This window comes from Spermophilus citellus (assembly GCF_964194105.1).
Source record: "Spermophilus citellus genome assembly, chromosome: 1".
Taxonomy (NCBI): domain Eukaryota; kingdom Metazoa; phylum Chordata; class Mammalia; order Rodentia; family Sciuridae; genus Spermophilus; species Spermophilus citellus.
Genome location: NC_138182.1, coordinates 50,110,239 through 50,130,127, shown reverse-complemented (window position 1 = coordinate 50,130,127; position 19,889 = coordinate 50,110,239).

Here is a 19,889-nt window from a genome sequence, read left to right as displayed (position 1 = left end):
CACCCAATGTCCCTATAAATCCTAATTTATAAAATCTTCAGTATTTAAATAAATTAAAGTGCAATAAATAATAAATGTCTTCTTTTAGAGTGTGTTATCTGAGGTTTCTCAAAATGGGAACTAAATTCTTAAAGTATATGAAAATATAGGAAAGATTTAATCTTTCTGCCTCTATTTGAATATTATAATGGGCATATATTTAGCAAAATACAAACTAAAATGTTAGTTCTATAGTCATTCTTTCCTATATAATTCTAAATAATAGTGATTTCAGAATTTACTAGAGATGCTATACATTTCCTTTTATTTAGCTTTATTACAATTTTGGTTGAAAAATGCACAATGTTTTATAATCTAAGTTTTTATTTTTCAAAGAAAAATAGTTATATTTCCAACTTTTTCTTTTGTCTAATTAAAATACTAAAACTCTCCATAGTCAACAAGTATGGTATTTGTTGCTTTTAATCTAATGATGTTTTGAACTTTGCAAAATAGAATTAAATATGTAAATATATGGTTTCATTTCATAATGTATGTCTGCTTAGCTTCAGTGGAAGAAACTTTAAAAGTGAATGGTAGCTGTAGCAACTAATATTTGTTTACTGTGAAAAGAGTTGCTTGAATATTGCTATGTTTTCTTGTCTCTATAAATTTCACACAGGCAACAGATTCAATACAAAACAAGTGTACTTTGCCCTTAGATGAAAAGACAAAATGTAATCATCCCAATACATTTAAAGTATTAAAAACTAACCACATTTTCTATACAGTGTAACTCCCACTTTTTTTTACTATAATAGATTCACAAATAATTGATTTGGAAAGAAAATATTGTTATCAAAAGAAACATGCAACAAACAGGTCACAACTTCCTATATTGTACTAAAATACTTAGCAGCAGTTCTATACAATTGAATTTCTTGAGTATACACTTATTTCTAAAGAATGCACATAATATAAATTCCAATATTAATGGCATGAAATAGCTGAATTATACTTGTGAAAGATAAGGTAATTTCTTTTCAGATTCTACTTGGAATCATACCTTGACAATTGTCCAAATTAGAAGGAAAATTTTATGTTTCTGACTTGCTAATATTTTAAAATCAATATCACCTTTTTGACCACAATCAGTTAGTTATAAATTCAAAGACAATGTAGACAGTGTACCCTCTTCTGTCAATTCATGTGGTTGCAAAGATAAAATATATCTTTCCTGTATAATTTTATACACTACATCTCAGAATTTACTACACAGAACTATAAAATCTATTCTTTATTATATGTTTTAGCCCTGTCTATAAAAATAAGTCATAAGATCAAACTGTCCAAATAAACACAAAATATAAGAATTAAGTTTTAAACATAAATTTCAGTGAAAGCATCTTTTATATTTAGTCTCTAAAAATGCATGTGATTTGAGCACCACACCAAACATATGCACAGAATTAGATAGACTCATCTCATGATGACTTCAGTCCAGTTGAGGAGAAGGATTCTTGGAACACTCTGGCAGAATGGCATGCTGCTGAATTATGATTTATATTATACAAAGTTTAATATGTACATATGCTATTTTTCATTTCTACTTAATAACACTGAGAGGCAGTGTAAAGAAAATAGTATCAGAGATGTTTATACTGGTGAAAAATAAAAATCAGACTAGTCCATAAATTCTGAACAGTTTGTGGCACCATTAGTCACCTCAATAATCAATTGACCAGAAAATAGGTATGATATGAACATACCATTTTTGAAACAAATATAAAATACATTACACAAATCAATAATGATTAAAATTAAATTTTGCTCATGACTTTTTACAAATATCGATATATTTGATTTGATTCTTTTATGAAATCTGTTACAACATTCTTTTTTTCATTTTTGTGTTTCTTCATGACTTTTATCATTTTATTAACATCTTTAATCATTAATGATCAAACCAATTTTGTTTTGTTTTGTTTTTGGTACTAGGTATTGAACTCAGGGACACTTGACCACTGAGCCACATCCCCAGCCCTTAGTTTGTATTTTATTGAGAGACCAGGTCTCACTGAGTTTTTTAGCACCTCATTTAGTGGAGGCTGGGATTACAAGCATGTGCCACCTCACCCATTGTAACAGCTTTTGTATCTGTTTTGTGAGGTCTTTTTATAGTAGGCTTTCATGTTCTGAAGGGAAATAACTCTATTCCTGCTTTTTATTTTTTTTATTTTATTTTTGGTACCTGTGATTAAATCCAAGAGTGCTTAACCACTGAACCACATTACCAGCCCTTTTTATATCTTGTTTTGAGGACAGAGCTTCCATGAGTTGCTGAGTGCCTCATTAAGTTACTGAGGCTAGGTTTGAACTCATGATCCTCCTGCCTCAGTCTCTCCTGCCACCATGCCTGTACCTACATATTGTTTTTAAAAAATATTTTATCTCAATATTTTTGTTGTTCATTTTCCATATGAAATTAATTTTCTTGAGTGTTTAGTTTGAAAAATTTTCAATACACCTTTTGAATTTTGTAGTGTTCTTTTCTGTCTTGTTTTCCCCATATAACATTCTATAATCAATCAGCTTGTTTTTTCATATTTTCTGCCTCCATTGCAGGGTATTGCTTCTATACTCTCTCTCATATTCATGTTTCTGCCCAACACTTTCTTCTTACTTTCAGTTCCTGTGTGTTAGTAGAGCTCTAGCATCTTGGGTTCAAGAGATCATAGGCACTACAGTGATTCAGTACCATGTGTCCCTTCTGCACACTTGGCTCTCAGATGCAGTTCCAAGAGAAAAAAAAAAAAAAAAAAAAAAAAAACATTCATGATTCCCACCTTTCTAGTCTGTGAGGCACTTTTATTTTCCTCTGCTTTTTGTGCAGTTCTAGATAACATACATGTATGATTTCTATCTATTTGTTTCCATCACACTCTTTTGGGAAGTCACTTTAGATGACTGCTGCTACATTTTTGATCTGAACTCTCCACCAAGGTATGTGTGTTAAAGACTTTGATTCCAGCACAGTAATATTAGGAAGAGGTAGAAACTTTAAAAAGCAGGGCCTACAAGCAGGTCTTCCAGTCACTGGGGCATGCCACTAGAAAGGATAATAAAATCGCACCCTTTCTCTTGTTTTTACTTCCCTGCCAGGTGGTGAGTGGTTTTGCATCATGGCATGCATTCCCTACCGTGATGTGGTTTCCGTCATAGATAGACCCAAAGGCATTGCTTCCAGATGATAATGAAGTAGACCTACCAAAACTCTGAGCCAAAATAAATGTTTTCTCATTATAAGTTAATTATCAAAAGTATTATATTACAGCAACAAAAAGCTACTTTGTTTATTATTAACACTGTGTTCGAATTGGGTTTTTATTATAGGTCCGCCTGTTTTTAGGTGAAGAATTTTGGAGAATTTTGGAGAATGTAAAACTGTATTGAAACAAACTCACCAACTCTCCAAAAACTACATAGTTTTCTTTTTTCTAAAACAATTATTAATGTGATTGTTTTTCTGTTATTAACTAAATCATTTCTACTGTCTAATAAGTGTAATGATTTTTTCCATAAAAATGTATTTCACAATATGATCATTTTAATTTATCTTCGTATGTTTGTATATATGTATTAAAATCTTATTGGTTTAATATTTGTGCTTGGCAATAAAAGACTATATAATTTCCCACTATATTTTTTCTTATTTACAAATCTATTGAGTTTAATGAATAGTCTATGACTTACTTTTCAGTAAATAATAAACTAAAATAGATAAAAATATTCAATTTATTATTTTAGATTTCATTCATATTTCATAATTACTCTTTCGGAATAATAACGTATGACAATTTTCCTCGATCAAAACTTAGTCAAGAAGTTGTCTTATATTTTCTGAAGGAATGAATCTTGAATTTATAATGCATCATGACAGACTTTTTGTTGATGTTATTGCTTTCTATTGTTTAATTCCTTCTTTTGCCTCATAAAATCAATACATTACATAATATTTTCATCTCCTCCAAACTCTTTAAATTTTTGCATGTATTTATGTTCATTCTTTATAAATTTTTACATCTTTATAGGATTTCTAATACATTAATTGTAAGAGAAAAATTCTTGACAATTTTTAGTTTTGTTTTACATTGCTATGTCTAAATTGATATATACAGAATATAAATAGAACCAAGATTATATGAACCTTTATTTCTATGTCTTTACTTTTTGATATGCAGTTTTGCTGTGTTGCTCAGGCTGGTCTCTCAACTCCTGGGCTCAGGTAATTCTCCCACCTGAGACTCCAGAGTAGTTAGCATCATAAGCATGTTTTAATCATGTCCTAGTGAATCTCTATTATTAGAAATGTGATATTTAAGTAATATCACATTCAATAAATAAATCATAAAGTGAAATTACTTATGTAAAATTTTGAAAAACTTTGGCAATGTTACAATATGGCATTAAAATACTTCTTATATATGGAAAGATCTTAGGATGGACAAAAATAACTCAAAATTTTAAAATGCTGTATTTTTGGAATGGGAAATGAGTAGATGACTTCATTTTCCCTTTTCAGTTGCTTCTATGAAGTAATGAGTGCATGGAAATTTCACTATTATTCTTTTGTGAAATTGACACTGCTCATCTTAAATGCAGCTTTAAAAAATCCATCAGAGTTTGCATAAATTACAGAGTCCTACTGTTTGAAGATATGAAATTAGAACTCAGGAATTCCTTGAATTTAATTTTAAACTCAGTGCTCCCAGATGCACATCTTTCTGAACAGTCCATTAATCAGAAAAGCTAGAAACTATTCATCATACTTCAGTGTAACAATCCTTTCATATGTTCCTATCTTTGTTGGGCTATACATTTTGAAAATTGCTTACTCTTGGGCATTTTCTCCATTTGAAGATAAAATATCATGCCATCAACCTAAAATCTCCTCTATAATGATCTGAAAATGTGCTGTTCATTTTTTAAAACATTCTAGCAAACTGACAAGATCAAATAGTCAGCATTTGAATCATCACTGGCTTGAAAGATTTGATTATTAAAACAGGCTTTCATCATTAGAAAAATCATTCTGATACACATAAAAGAAAAGACAACATTTTTTATAATAGAAGAATAAAAATGATATGGCAAAAGATTGCATGTGATGTTTCTAATTGCTCTGCCCCTTTAGGCTTCAAAGGTAATATGTGAGAGGCAGAAACCATTAGGCAATCAGAAAGGCAGAAACTGATATTTGCTGACTCTGTAACTTCTACTGTACTAAGGGAGAAATCTTCATTGCATTATATCTTCTGTTTCCAATTGTGTCTGCTATCTTTCTCCTCTTTACAACTCAGACTTCAGTAAAAAAGGAAACAAAAAAGGAAACTAATGGCCAAATCACTAGTTTTATAGCTTACAACAAATTTCTTCATAAAAGCAAGACTGCTTTCTTTTTTAGGTGATAATTCTGTGTCCCCATTGACCCTACTGAGACAGGACACCAGACAATGCAAATACAAGTCTTGACTATGGAAAATATATGTGGTTGCTACATCTTTGCATCCCTCCTTTCTGACTGTCTGTCAGAAGTCTCCAGTTCCCCTTCAGACGTTTCTGAGTTATCTAAGTCTCATTTCATTGCTATAGCTGCAAGGGAGCCTTGGTAACCAATATTCACTATGTGGGATGAAGTTTGATTTTTGCTTTAAATTTGGGGGAATACAAAGAGAGACAATTCAGACATGATCCAGACAACAGGATATTAGTCCTAAGCCATTTAAAAGTTTTTCTTTTTTATGTACATATTTATTTTTGCAAGCAGTGACATTATGAATATAAACACTTGGCTGGAAGAATGATTTTGATTGTTTTGTCTTTGATTTTAATTTTTCATATGTTATATGCATAGGAATAATGTAATTCCTTTTAATCTTTTTTATATAATGGGATATATAGTAAATAAAAGTAATGTTATGGCATGCTATAGTATTCTGCCAAGACTGAATATTGCTACTCTAGATTCAGCCCAGATTTCCCAGTGCATGAAGATGAAGAACTCTAGGCCCACCTGTCATCTATTCACACTATCTTATTTGGGGAATTTTATTTATTTTATGAGAATCACTTAATATCTAGGATTTTCTATACTTGTATATATAATAGGAATAAAATACATAAGCACATTGATTATTTTAAGGAAATATATATTTTAGTATCATTATAAGTAGATATTCAAAATGGTAATTCATTATTAAGACAAAAAATAGCACTATAGTAATTCAATATTGCTGCACTGTTATTTTAATATTATGAAGTATAATTTATTTTGATAATCTTTTGAAAAAGACAGAAATAAGGCTTTATCTTTAAACTTTTAATAACATTTTATATCAAAGTAGATACATAAAAAAGTTGCAAATATGTTCTGTATGCCCCCCTTATCTTGTTTTCCTGCTACTACTATCTTAAATAAGTATGGTACATTTGCTCATAGTTGATGAAATTATATTAATGCATTATTTTAAATAAATTTCAGACCTTATTCAGATTTCCTTAGATTTTACCTACTATCCTTTTTCAGTTCCAGAATCTCTTTGGGGATAAGATACATTTAGTGAATCTATCTTTTTAGTGTCTTTTTTTAATAACAGTGTGTAATATTTTTTCATATCTATATGAATTACTATAAAATGTGCAGTATTTTGAATAAGTGTATTAATTGTATAAATTATAATTTGATAAAAATTTGTTTTTCCTTTTATTCTTGAGAAAATTTAACATATTCCCTTGTTTTATTTTATTTCTTCTAACTCTTATATTCATATACAATTTATCCACCTATTTCCTCTGTGATGGGTAAAAATATATAGTTGTTAACGTCCTGCTACCATAAACAAAGTAAACATCATTGTTTATATGATGGATATTTGTGAGGATTTATCTAAAATATATAAAAAGAAGTGGGATTTCTAGTTTTATAAATTTCCTTTTGTTTCCATTGTCTGAGGTCTTCCAGTTTGCTGGCTGGAATTGCTTAATTATAGTACAACACAACCAGGACTATTTATATTTCAGGTAACAACTGGAATTATTTATTTTACAAATGAGTAAAATTTTCTTTTATTAAAATTTATCAAATACTGCCAGGTTTAGGGGCATACCCCTTCATTTTCAACAACTCTTGATGTGGATGATAGAAAATTCAAGTCCAGCCTCAGCAATTTAGCAAGACTAAGCAACTTACTCAGAACTTTTCTCAAAATGAGAAAATTAAAATTCTTAAAAATTAAAGAAAAAATTTTATGATTTTTTTCCTTCTTTGGGTTAAAAGTAGAGTTGATTACAATGATAAGTTCTCTAACACTGAACAATCTTGGCATCCTGTGTAGATGGGATATTCAAATGACACTTTAGATTCCTGTTCCCTTCGAATGTGCTCTTTATTACTTCCCTCTGTTTGAACGTGGGTATGATATGATAGAATTTACTTCTGTGATGTGGTTGTATGAGCAAAGGAGAATGATTTTGATGTAATTAAATTCTCTAATTAGTTAACTTTGAGTAAGGGCATTATCCTGGGAGTGTTCAACTGAATCATTTGGGAGATTATTTTTGGCAAACATTGCTAAATCAGTTGAAAATCTTTATAAGAGGGTTTGGGTTTTCCTAGAACGCATTAGATTTCTCTTATTCCTGTGTGGTTGCCAACTGCTCATAATCATCTCTTACACAAGTCCTGCCCTGTATACTTGGGACTTGTTTAGCCACCCAATGCCCTCTTTTGTACAAGCCAATTTCTTAATAATAATAATAAACAATGAATAATTCTTAAAATAAGTAAATAAGTATTACTTGGTTATATATATATATGATTGCCCAAATGTTCTCAAACTAATGCAAACTCTAGTAAGATATTTTATATATTTACTTTCAAGAATGTTAAAAATTAAAAAATCTCTGATTTAGTACTTTCTTAAATAAATATATCCTCTTTGGATCCTGTTTCATATTTTGCATTCAAAATTTCTACTACATGAACAAATATAAATTTTAAGCAAATAGTTCATTTGAAAGTTTTATTTTTTTCCAAATTAGAGAATAGTGAATATTGCATCACTCCCAACTAAATTAATTAAACGTCTTTTTTATTTTAATTAAAAGTAGATAATCCATTTTGAAATGATATCCACTATTTTCCTAGAGAATATTTTATAGTATGTAGAATAGATTGCCATGGGATATGATGTATAACTGGACAATGTGATTGATTTAAATACTTACAAAAGAATTTATCATTCATCAGTAAAGTCATGTGAGGATATACTATGAAGTTTTTCAATCAATATTCTGTCTTTCTTCCCTATTCTCCATCAACATTACATTCCAATCTATTTCAGTGTTTCAAACAAGAAGCATACAAATACAGATACAAAAGAATTTTGATTGATAGTAATATTTCTAAATTTTTATACAAACGCTGTACGGCATAGAAAAAATTGATTTAACTTGCTGTCCTCTGCTTATATTCTATACTTATGTTCTTATACTCTATAACATTATAAACATTTTATAAACATAAAATCAAAAATTTCTTTTTTCACAAATCCTTATACAGAAATATCAGGTTGGATTTTTTCAGCCAAATTATTCAATTTATTTTATTTTCATCCCTTTCAATTATTAATATTATATGATAATTCCTAGGTTTAATAGTATAAACTCTGGTGATATGTTTCTGGATTTTATTTATAGCTCTACCACTTACACCTTCAAGACCTTCTGCAAATTGTCTATACAATGAAATATTAGTAACTAACTAAGGCGTGTGATCTTTGAAAAAAAAAAGGAGTAAAGCAAAACACTCTCCCTAAAATGCCCCACTCCATTCACAAGAACCTCACCATGTTAGGGGAACAATGAGAGTATGTCTGGACCAGAATGCCCAGATAAATAATAGCTCAGGGGACAAGGCTTACTCTTATGTATGCCAGGAATTGGGGCAAGTTTGTACTATCTGTAGAAAGCTTTATTTTTTTTTTTTGTATGCATTTTAAGTTCCTTGGGATTCTGGTCATAGAGAAGGACAAAGCAAGCTAAGCTAGTGACATCACTGCATCTGTAGCCCGATTTATAAAAGCTATATCCTGTGGTAGTTGGTACAGAATTAAGGGCACTGTGAAGGTTATAATCACCTCCCATCCAGTTGGTTGTCACTGAACCAGTATCATGAAGGATGGAAAAGCCATTTTCTGGAGTAATATTGTAAGGAACAGAGGTTTTAACTTGGTGAAGCACTGGGGTGCATGGAAGTGTTCTCTGTCCAGACTGTCACGGCTAGGCCTTTTACATAGCGTTTTTTAGTAAACCTTCTCTATTGTTGTGCTGTCTTTAGGTACATTTTGGTCTCATGGAATCTATCCAAGTGCCCTAGCACAAGTAGGCTGTGGACAGTATAAGAGTTTAAGGAAATAAAATAATGCATACAAGAATAATGTCCTTATGTAATTTTAAGAGTTTAGTGATAGAAATATATTATTTTCTATCTTTACCTTCTTACTTCCAAAATGTGTTCACTCTCTGATTAACACACATGAACTGAAAATAGCATATTTTTTATCATCTTTCAAAAAAAATTCTATTCACATGGCTCCTAGTCCAACAGTTATTTAAAAGCCCTCTTTTAAAAAAAATGTAGTAACATAAAAAAGGATCCTATTTGTAAATTACCTTTGCATATTCATAAGATACTAATTTAAAATGTACTTATTTTGTTTAACATTTTTGGTTCTTTTATTTTGTATCTTTGGAAAAAGTGTACTAAGAAATAATTTAGAAAAACATAGTCAGGGATAAGGTAATATTTCAAAAAAAATCACTAAAATGTATTCCATAGTATCATTCTTTCCCAGATATAGTTTTCATCACATACCTTTATACTTGTTTATTTCTTTAAAACAAATTGTTCTCTAAGAAAGTATAAAATCATCAGTTCTCTGTGTTCAGAAGCTTATTTAATGTGCTATGCACTCTCATATAGCCTTCCCCTAGGCTATTTATTATCGCACCAGCAGATGAATTTTAGAAGTCAGTTAATGATGCAAGATGGGTCACAGTGATGATTTTTATTGGAAAATGGGATAGCCTAAGAAAATGAAAATCTATGCAATTTATATGGAATACTTAAATGTCTTATTAAACTTTGTTCAAATGTTAAAGACTGCAGCAATTTCCAACTTTAATGAATAATTTATTGTGAGATTCCCGAATATTCTCTCACATGTGTGCATTCATGCATATTTGCCTGTATTTTCTGCTTCCATCAATATTCATGTGTTGAATGGTATAACTCTTTGAGAGACATCTTGATATACAATTCTAAGACATAAACATGAACTTGTTTAAAGTAATGAATGAGTAAGTAGAAGCTAGTTATCATTAGCCAACAAAATCTCTGCCATGAACCAATGTACAGAATGCTGGATATCAAGTAATCTCTTGGGAGTCAAGACTCATCCAACCTACTTGAAAACAAAACAGCAAATAAATAATTCAAAGGTTGGACCATTTTGGTACTATAGTTTTAGCATGGGTAAATATTAAAATATACTAATTAAAGCATAATTTATACCTAATTGAGAAATATTATTTTGATTGAGAAAAATTCCCAATGTCATCAATAGAAAATCAACATCATGCCAATCATCATATAGAATCAAAACGTATATCACAGAAGGATAACGAGACTCATTCCTAAAAACAGTGTATATGAAAGATATTCTACATGAAATTGTTATTCACAGTCAATCTGAGGTATAACCATCATTGCTTATTTTGGTGGTGAGATAATAAAGACTCAGAGATGAGATTAACTGTCAAATAAGGAAAGTCTGGAGCCCTGCGAATATATGACTTCAAGGCCTTGCCTCTTTTAGTATGCTACAGGCCTTCCCAAGTTTGTTGACTCAAGGTCAAATTTGTCTACATTTTTTTCATTTCTAGACTCACTTTATTGATACATACATCGCATATAATAAAATGTACCCTTCGTGAATGACTTTATCTTCATTTTAGTTTGAAAAAATGGATGTACTCATTTAATTACTAGCATGAAATGATTTCCATATTCTCAGTGATTTAAGGAAACCAGTGCATCAATCTTCTAAATGTGTGAAACAGAAGAGCAGTCAGAAAAGGTGAGGAAGAGCAAAGACAGAAGCTAAGAGGGACTATAAAAAACAGGGAAGCATTCCTGCCCCCCAAAATATGTTTATCACCAAGCTAAATATATGTAAAAAATAGTTATGTAGAAAATAATTTCTGATTCAAGAATTGATTGGTTTGTCTACTCACTTAAAAATGATTTCTGATATTAATTAATTCTCCTTTAATAAATAATTATCAATTCATATTTTATGTTTTTCAATTTTGCTGCATAATTATCTTAATACAAAAATTAAATGTTTGTTAAATAATTATGACTTAAAAGTTTATTTGACATGACTGATATTCTTTTCATTAGTCTGTAAGTAAATATCATGGATTTGCATGTGTCAATGTGTTTGATAATTTATTTCTGTAGTGATTACACAAATAGAAACATTTTTTGCATTTTGAATTTTTAATAACATTTATGTTTGTTAAAAACCACAATACATGCAACTTCAGAATTTATATTGTGCTATACTGTATCATGAAAATTACTTAGAAAATGTTTGCTAAAACATTTAAAATATGGTATACAATAACTTATTAAATGTGACACAGAAATATCCACATCAACATTTACTGTTGAGCTCTACACAGATTTTAAAGTGAAGAACTAAAAAACAGTTCATTATTGATATGTTCCAAAGGTATTGATGACAATAACTAAGATAAAACAAATATATAGCCCTGAGTAAGTAAACCAAGATTTCTTCATTTTATAAGAATATATAGATGCATTTATATTGATGATTTCAATGGAGAACATTTTTAATTTGTTTACACTGACCATCAAATAATAAAGTGGAATTTTTGTACTTTTTACATACATGACAGTGGAATGTATTTTGACATATTATACATATTTGGAGTTTCACTGAACAATAGAAAAGAATATCCTATTCATTCTACTGTGTTTCCTATCTACATCCTCATCTGTTCCCTTCATTCTCTTTTTTCTAATCCAATTAACTTATTTCTTCTCCATGACATTCACTTATTCTATGTTAATATCCACATACTCACTCCACCAGCCTTTTATTTTGGGGGATTGGCTTATTTCACTTATCATGAGTGTCTGTAATTCCATTCATTTATTGGCAAATAACATATTTCATTCTTCATTATGGCTGACTAATATTCCATTGTGCAGATATACCACATTTCCTTTATCCATTTATCTGTCAAATGGCACCTAAGTTGTTCCTATAGTTTAGTTATTCTGAATTCAGATGCTATAAACATTGATGTGGCTGTGTCACTGTAGTATGCTGATTTTAACTCCTTTTTTTTTTGTTAGTTTAAAATATGTGTTAACTTACTCACTTAAAATAACAACAAAAGTACTACATATTAACACAGGTAAAATTTGCATAAAAATAAGTACATTTTCCAAAACAATAAATATCTTTACTATTTGGCTTAATATAAGACAGGTGGATTTTCAATCTCCTGCTTTCTGTCATAATAAATAGGTAGTTATAGCAGAAGTGTACGAAGAACATTTGACATTATATGAAGTGAGAAAAGAGGAACATTTCAATAGTAGTTGAAGATAATTGTGTCTGTTCTGTAGTATTATTTTATTTTATTTTTTTTTATTGGTTGTTCACAACATTACAAAGCTCTTGACATATCATATTTCATACATTAGATTGAAGTGGGTTATGAACCCCCAATTTTACCCCAAATGCAGACTGCAGAATCACGTCGGTTACACATCCACAATTTTACATAATGCCCTATTAGTAATTGTTGTATTCTGCTACCTTTCCTATCCCCTACTATCCCCCTTCCCCTCCCCTCCCTTCTTCTCTCTCTACCCCATCTACTGTAATTCATTTCTCTCCTTGTTTATTTTCCCATTCCCCTCACAACCTCTTATATGTAAGTTTGTATAGCAATGAGGGTCTCCCTTCATTTCCATGCAATTTTCCTCATCTCTCTCTTTCCCTCCCATCTCATGTCACTGATTAATGTTACTCTTTTCTTCCCACTCTTCCTCCCTGTTCTGTTCATATTTGCTCTCATTATATCAAAGAAGTAATTTGGTATTTGTTTTTTAGGGATTGGCTAGCTTCACTAAGCATAATCTGCTCTAGTGCCATCCATTTCCCTGCAAATTCTATGATTTTGTCATTTTTTATTGTTGCATAGTACTCCAGGATGAAATTGAAGAAGCCATCAAAAGACTACCAACCAAGAAAAGCCCAGGACTGGATGGGTATACAGCGGAGTTTTACAAAACCTTTAAAGAAGAATTAATACCAATACTTTTCAAGTTATTTCAGGAAATAGAAAAAGAGGGAGCTCTTCCAAATTCATTCTATGAGGCCAACAGCACCCTGATTCCGAAACCAGACAAAGACACCTCAAAAAAAGAAAACTACAGACCAATATCTCTAATGAACCTAGATGCAAAAATCCTCAATAAAATTCTGGCGAATCGAATACAAAAACACATCAAAAAAATAGTGCACCATGATCAAGTAGGATTCATCCCTGGGATGCAAGGATGGTTCAACATACAGAAATCAATAAATGTTATTCACCACATCAATAGACTTAAAGATAAGAACCATATGATCATCTCGATAGATGCAGAGAAAGCATTTGACAAAGTACAGCATCCCTTTATGTTCAAAACATTAGAAAAATTAGAAATAACAGGAACTTACCTTGACATTGTAAAAGCTATCTATGCTAAGCCTCAGGCTAGCATCATTCTGAATGGACAAAAGTTGAAGGCATTCCCTCTAAAATCCGGAACAAGACAGGGATGCCCTCTATCTCCACTTCTATTCAATATAGTTCTCGAAACACTGGCCAGAGCAATTAGACAGACGAGAGAAATTAAAGGCATAAAAATTGGAAAAGAAGAACTTAAATTATCACTATTTGCAGATGACATGATTCTATACCTAGAAGACCCAAAAGTGTCTACAAAGAAACTACTAGAACTAATAAATGAATTCAGCAAAGTGGCAGGATATAAAATCAACACACATAAATCAAAGGCATTTCTGTATATCAGGGAATAAACTTCTGAAACGGAAATGAGGAAAAACACTCCATTCACAATATCCTCAAAAAAAATAAAATACTTGGGAATTAACCTAACAAAAGAGGTGAAAGATTTATATAATGAAAACTACAGAACCCTAAAGAGAGAAGTTGATGAAGATCTTAGAAGATGGAAAAATATACCTTGTTCATGGATAGGCAGAACTAACATCATCAAAATGGCCATATTACCAAAAGTTCTCTATAGGTTTAATGCAATGCCAATCAAAATCCCAATGGCATTTCTTGTAGAAATAGATAAAGCAATCATGAAATTCATATGGAAAAATAAAATACCCAGAATAGCAAAAGCAATTCTAAACAGGAAGTGTGAATCAGGTGGTATAGCTATACCAGATTTCAAACTATATTACAGAGCAATAGTGACAAAAACAGCATGGTACTGGTACCAAAACAGGCGGGTGGACCAATGGTTTAGAATTGAGGACATAGAGACTAATCCACAAAGTTACAACTACCTTATATTTGATAAAGGGGCTAAAAGCATGCAATGGAGGAAGGATAGCATCTTCAACAAATGGTGTTGGGAAAACTGGAAATCCATATGCAACAAAATGAAACTGAATCCCTTTCTCTCGCCATGCACAAAAGTTAACTCAAAATGGATCAAGGAGCTTGATATCAAACCAGTGACTCTGCGTCTGATAGAAGAAAAATTTGGCTCCGATCTACAGATTGTGGGGTTGGGCTCCAAATTCCTTAACTCCTTTTTTAATAAATAGAGGAGTGGGATAACTGGGTCAAATGGTGGTTTCATTCCAGGTTTCCTAAGGAATCTCCATACTGCTTTCCAAAGTGGTTGCATCAAGTTTCAGTTCCACTAGTAATGTATGGGAGTACCTTTTCCCCACAGACTCACCAGTATTTATTGTTCCTTGTATTGTTGATAATTCCCATTCTGACAAGAGTGAGAAGAAATCATAGTGTAATTTTAATTAGCATTTCTTTAATTGCTACAGATGTTGAACATGTTTTCATATATGGGTTTCAAATATTTGTACTTCCGTTTCGGTGGAGTACCTGTTTAGTTCCTGTGCCCATTTATTGATTGGGTTATTTGGGGTTTTTTTGGTGTTGTTTTTGAAGTTTTTTTTTTTTTTTTATATATCCTAGAGATTAATGCTCTATTTGAGGAACAAAGATTTTTTCTCCCATTCTGTAGGCTCTTCTTTCACATTCTTGATTGTTTCATTTCCTGTGAAGAAGATTTTTAGTTTGATACCAACCCATTTATTGATTCTTGATTTTACTTCTTGCCCTTTATGAGTCATGTTGAAGAAGTCAGTTCCTGAGACAACATGATGGAGATTTAGGCCTACATATTCTTTTAGTAAACCCAGGTGTCAGGTCTAATGTCTAGGTCCTGATCCACTTTGAGTTTTGTGCAGGGTGAGAGAAAGAGGCTAAATTTTATTCTAGTACATATGGATTTCCATTTTTCCAAGCACTATTTATTGAAGAGTCTATCTTTTCTCTTTTGACTTTTTGTCTATCTTTTCGACTCTTTGATAACTTTCAAAATCACTTCTTATTCTTCTAATCTTTTGAGATTATATGACATATATCACTTGAGGGAAGAAGGGGAACTGAGAGTTTGGATGGTCAGGAGTAAAGCTTAATAATGCACGTACACATGTATTGAATTATCACATAAAATACCATTATTTTTACAATTAATAATATTCTTAAATATAGGAGAAACTAAAAGAATCAATTACTTCAAATTTTTCTTTTGTCCTTTACCAGTTTCCCAACTAGCAGCTCTAGATACCTATAATCTGTTTTTTATTACATTAAATAAATTTTGCTTCTTTTAGAAATGCATGCAGAGGGTCATATGGTATATAAAACTTGTGTCCAATATCTAATCAAAACTTGGTATATTTAAAAAATTAAGAGGATATGACTCATAACCAGTAAAACAAAAAGAAAAATAAATAACAAATTAAAACAGATCCAGAAATAATACACATGACTGATTTATGGAAATAGCAAAAATAATTTTTACTCTATAAAATTTATAGTGCAACTCCTATCTTACAGCTCTAAAAGGATTTCACATTACCAAATCTGAAAACTAGTCAATTCTGTATATATGGCTATGGTTAGTTTCTCACTCTTTCTAAAATATAATTTAAATAAATAAGAAAAAAGCTATAATTTGATAAATGCAAATAAAGAACCATATCCAGTTATAATATTTACATATTTATAACTTCCCTGTAAGTTGTTAGCTCCTATTCAATGTATTTGCTTTGCCCACAAAAATGTCTATCACTAAACTAAAAGCAAATTTATTTACATAGTATTTTATGTAATAGAGGTGTAATAATAGATACAAAATTTGATATTTGTAGATCATTAAACAAATTAACAATTATGGTAATTCTTTCTCTTGCACTGAGTTGCATATATGCTCTTTATTTTCTACAAAAAAGAAATCCTAATTCAAAGTAATGGTTTGGGTCTCTTAGTTTTAAAAATTGTTTCTGTGATTAATTCACACTCCTTCAGTGTAAAAGACATCAATCTAATGTTTCATGTTCTTAAACTTTGCTGTGGCTGTGTCACTGTAGTATGCTGATTTTAAGTCCTTTGTGTATAAACAGAGGAGTGGGATAACTAGGTCAAATGGTGGTTTCATTCCAGGTTTCCTGAGGAATCTCCATACTGCTTTCCAAAGAGATTGTACCAGTTTTCAATTTTCAATTCCAATTTGTTTATTTGCAATATGCTCATAGTTTTGGTAGCTTATATCTCTATTGAATGGATACATACACAACATATATGTGCATGAGTGCATATTTTTTTTTTCCTTTTTGATAACCTACAAACTCACCTCCTGTGATTCTAATCCTATAGATACTGAAGGCCAGCTTCACTCATTTCTCATGTTTCCTTTAAGGTATTTAAAACAATGATTTTTAAATAAGAACTTATTTTTTATATTACAGCTTTTATTTAAATGGCCAAGCACAGAAGAGCCTAGCAAATATATTGTGAGTCAATATTTATTTTGTCATGATTTTTCCCATATATTTTACTTGAAGCAGTTATATATGTAACAGAATCTCCTCTAAATCCTGATTTAAAGGTGTTTTGAAACATTCTCCTTCTTACCATAAAACAAATTTGCAACAAGATCCTATCACATGATGATACTGTTTTCCCATCAAGCTCTTTATGGTCCTTTCAGTCCACAAAACTTTAGTGTCCTTTCCTGAGAGAAAGCCTTCAGCAAAGTAGGGACACTTCGGAGAACAGAAGAGAAGAATTATAAAACTGTCATAGATGTCAGAATATATTGCAATGAGCAGCAGAGTAGCATTGCCTGGAAAACAGCCATTTCATCTAAGGAGTTCTTTATGGTCTGGTAAATTGCATTACATTTAAACAAAATAGAAATGACATTTTTACACAAAATAGTTTAATCACTCAATACATGGTTAATTTTTCTGACATACCCTTTTTCTTCATTTTATGATTTTTAAAATTTACTTCGAATTCAAGCAAGTTGAATGAATCCATGGAAATAAGCATTATTTTACCAAAGGTGGTGTGAACATGTCAAGACAAGAAATGAAATAAAAAAGTCCATCCTATCTAAAAAAAAACTTGAGATAGACTTTAATGGAGAGTTTGTGAAAAAAATTTACATAATATTAAATATAAATAGTAAGTGTGTATGTGTGTGTGTGTGTGTGTGTGTGTGTATGCACACATGTGAGCCAGAAAAAGAAAGACAGAAGATGAAAGCAGGAACTAGTGAAGTTGAAACATTACTAAATAAAGTTGTTAATTGAAATGTGTCTTGCTAATTTAAAAGTCCATATTCTGAATAGGGCACATATTAAAGAGACATCTATGATAGTCAATGTTTTTCTTGTTAGAATGATTTTTTCCCACTTACATTATTATACTTTCTTTCTTCTATTTTGTAACCTATTTGAAACCACTGGACTCATTTGGTCATATCATTAAGAAATGCTGGATATAATATTTTATTATTTGATTATTGAATGTTTTGCATACTCTGAAGCAAATTAGTATTCCAGCTTTGCTGCTCACTGCTAGACACTGAACGCAGATAGAACACATTATGTGTTAGACCAGTTAAGAGGTTTTAAATTAGATTTGTGACTTGAAAGTTTGAATAAGGAAGCTAATAGAACACAAAATGAAGCAGAGGGAAAATTAGATTAATTATCTACATCATTCAGTGTGAACCGTTGTTGATTTACTGTGTGTTGAATGCTATTTTCTATTAAAATCTCTTAATTTCGCCTACATTAAGTTGCCATCATTGTGTGTGTGTGTGTGTGTGCACACGCGTGTGTGTGTGTGTGTACATACACACATATATTTACAGGTTTGGAATATTTCAAAAATAAATTTAAATGGGTCAATCATATTCTTCTTCTTCTCTCTCTTTTTAATCTCTCTCTCTCTTTCCTTTCTAATTAGATGTATCTGCACTTATGATTACACCCAAATATTTATTTTGTATATTTTCCCATTAAAATTTGTTTTAACTCTTTAATTCCAGATACCATACAATAAAGACATTCCCATTGATTTTTATTCACCAAGTCCCTTAAGACCGCATGTTATCTTCCATTGACCCAGAGAAATGGCAAAGAGTAATGGCAAATGGCACCTTCAAAATAACAGATTTCATAGCAAGCTCATAGATCAGACTCTTTTGATCTATTTAAAAGTTACTTTCTGCTTCCTTTGGTTGTCCAGACAAATTAAGCCAATTCTGCAAATCTGGCTCATTTGAGATACTTTAGATTTCTGTCATCATTGCATGCATTTAAGTATTATATGAGTATTTAAGTGTGTGTGTGTGTGTGTGTGTGTGTGTGTGTGTGTGTTTTGCTCTTGTTTCATTCTACTCTAATGGCAATGACATTGATATTTAATTGAAGTAATTCCTGCTGGTACATCAAACATGCCTGAATAAACATCCACCTGTTCCTCAGAAATGGCATCAGGTGCTCATTCTATTTGACAAGCTGTATTTTAATTTTAAATATTCATTGCTTTAGCACTCTGAGCCTCAGTAGGGTAAGATTGCCATAATGCCCTCTGGTTGATAAAGAAGAGAGGGAATCCATAAAGAAGGCTTGCCACTTTTGTTTAATGATGAATGAGGCATGACAATTATTATTAAAGTAAGTAAGCACGATTAACTTAGTTGAGATTTTATTTAAAAATTTATGGGTTAATAGTATAAAGCCAAAATTAGTAACACTCTGTTTATACCTCTAGAGAATCATTAAATGAATTTAAAACTATCATTCTCCTAAAATATATCTGAATTTTGATATAAATATTTAGTATAACTATATTATTTTGCAACTCATTAATAATAAATTTCAACTCATTAATAATAAAATTACAAAGCCCTGTTTATCAGAGAAAATTATATAAATAAATAGCAGATTATTTTAGGTAAAATATAGTATTTGAATATAAAATAATATAAATACTATATCAAAAATCAAAGTAATAGAATGCAAGTTTTTCTGAGGATCAAATCTTACTTTAACTTTTTTTTTCAGTTCTCATTATTTACTCATATTCAAGATTTGTAGTTATAGCTGAGTGAGGTG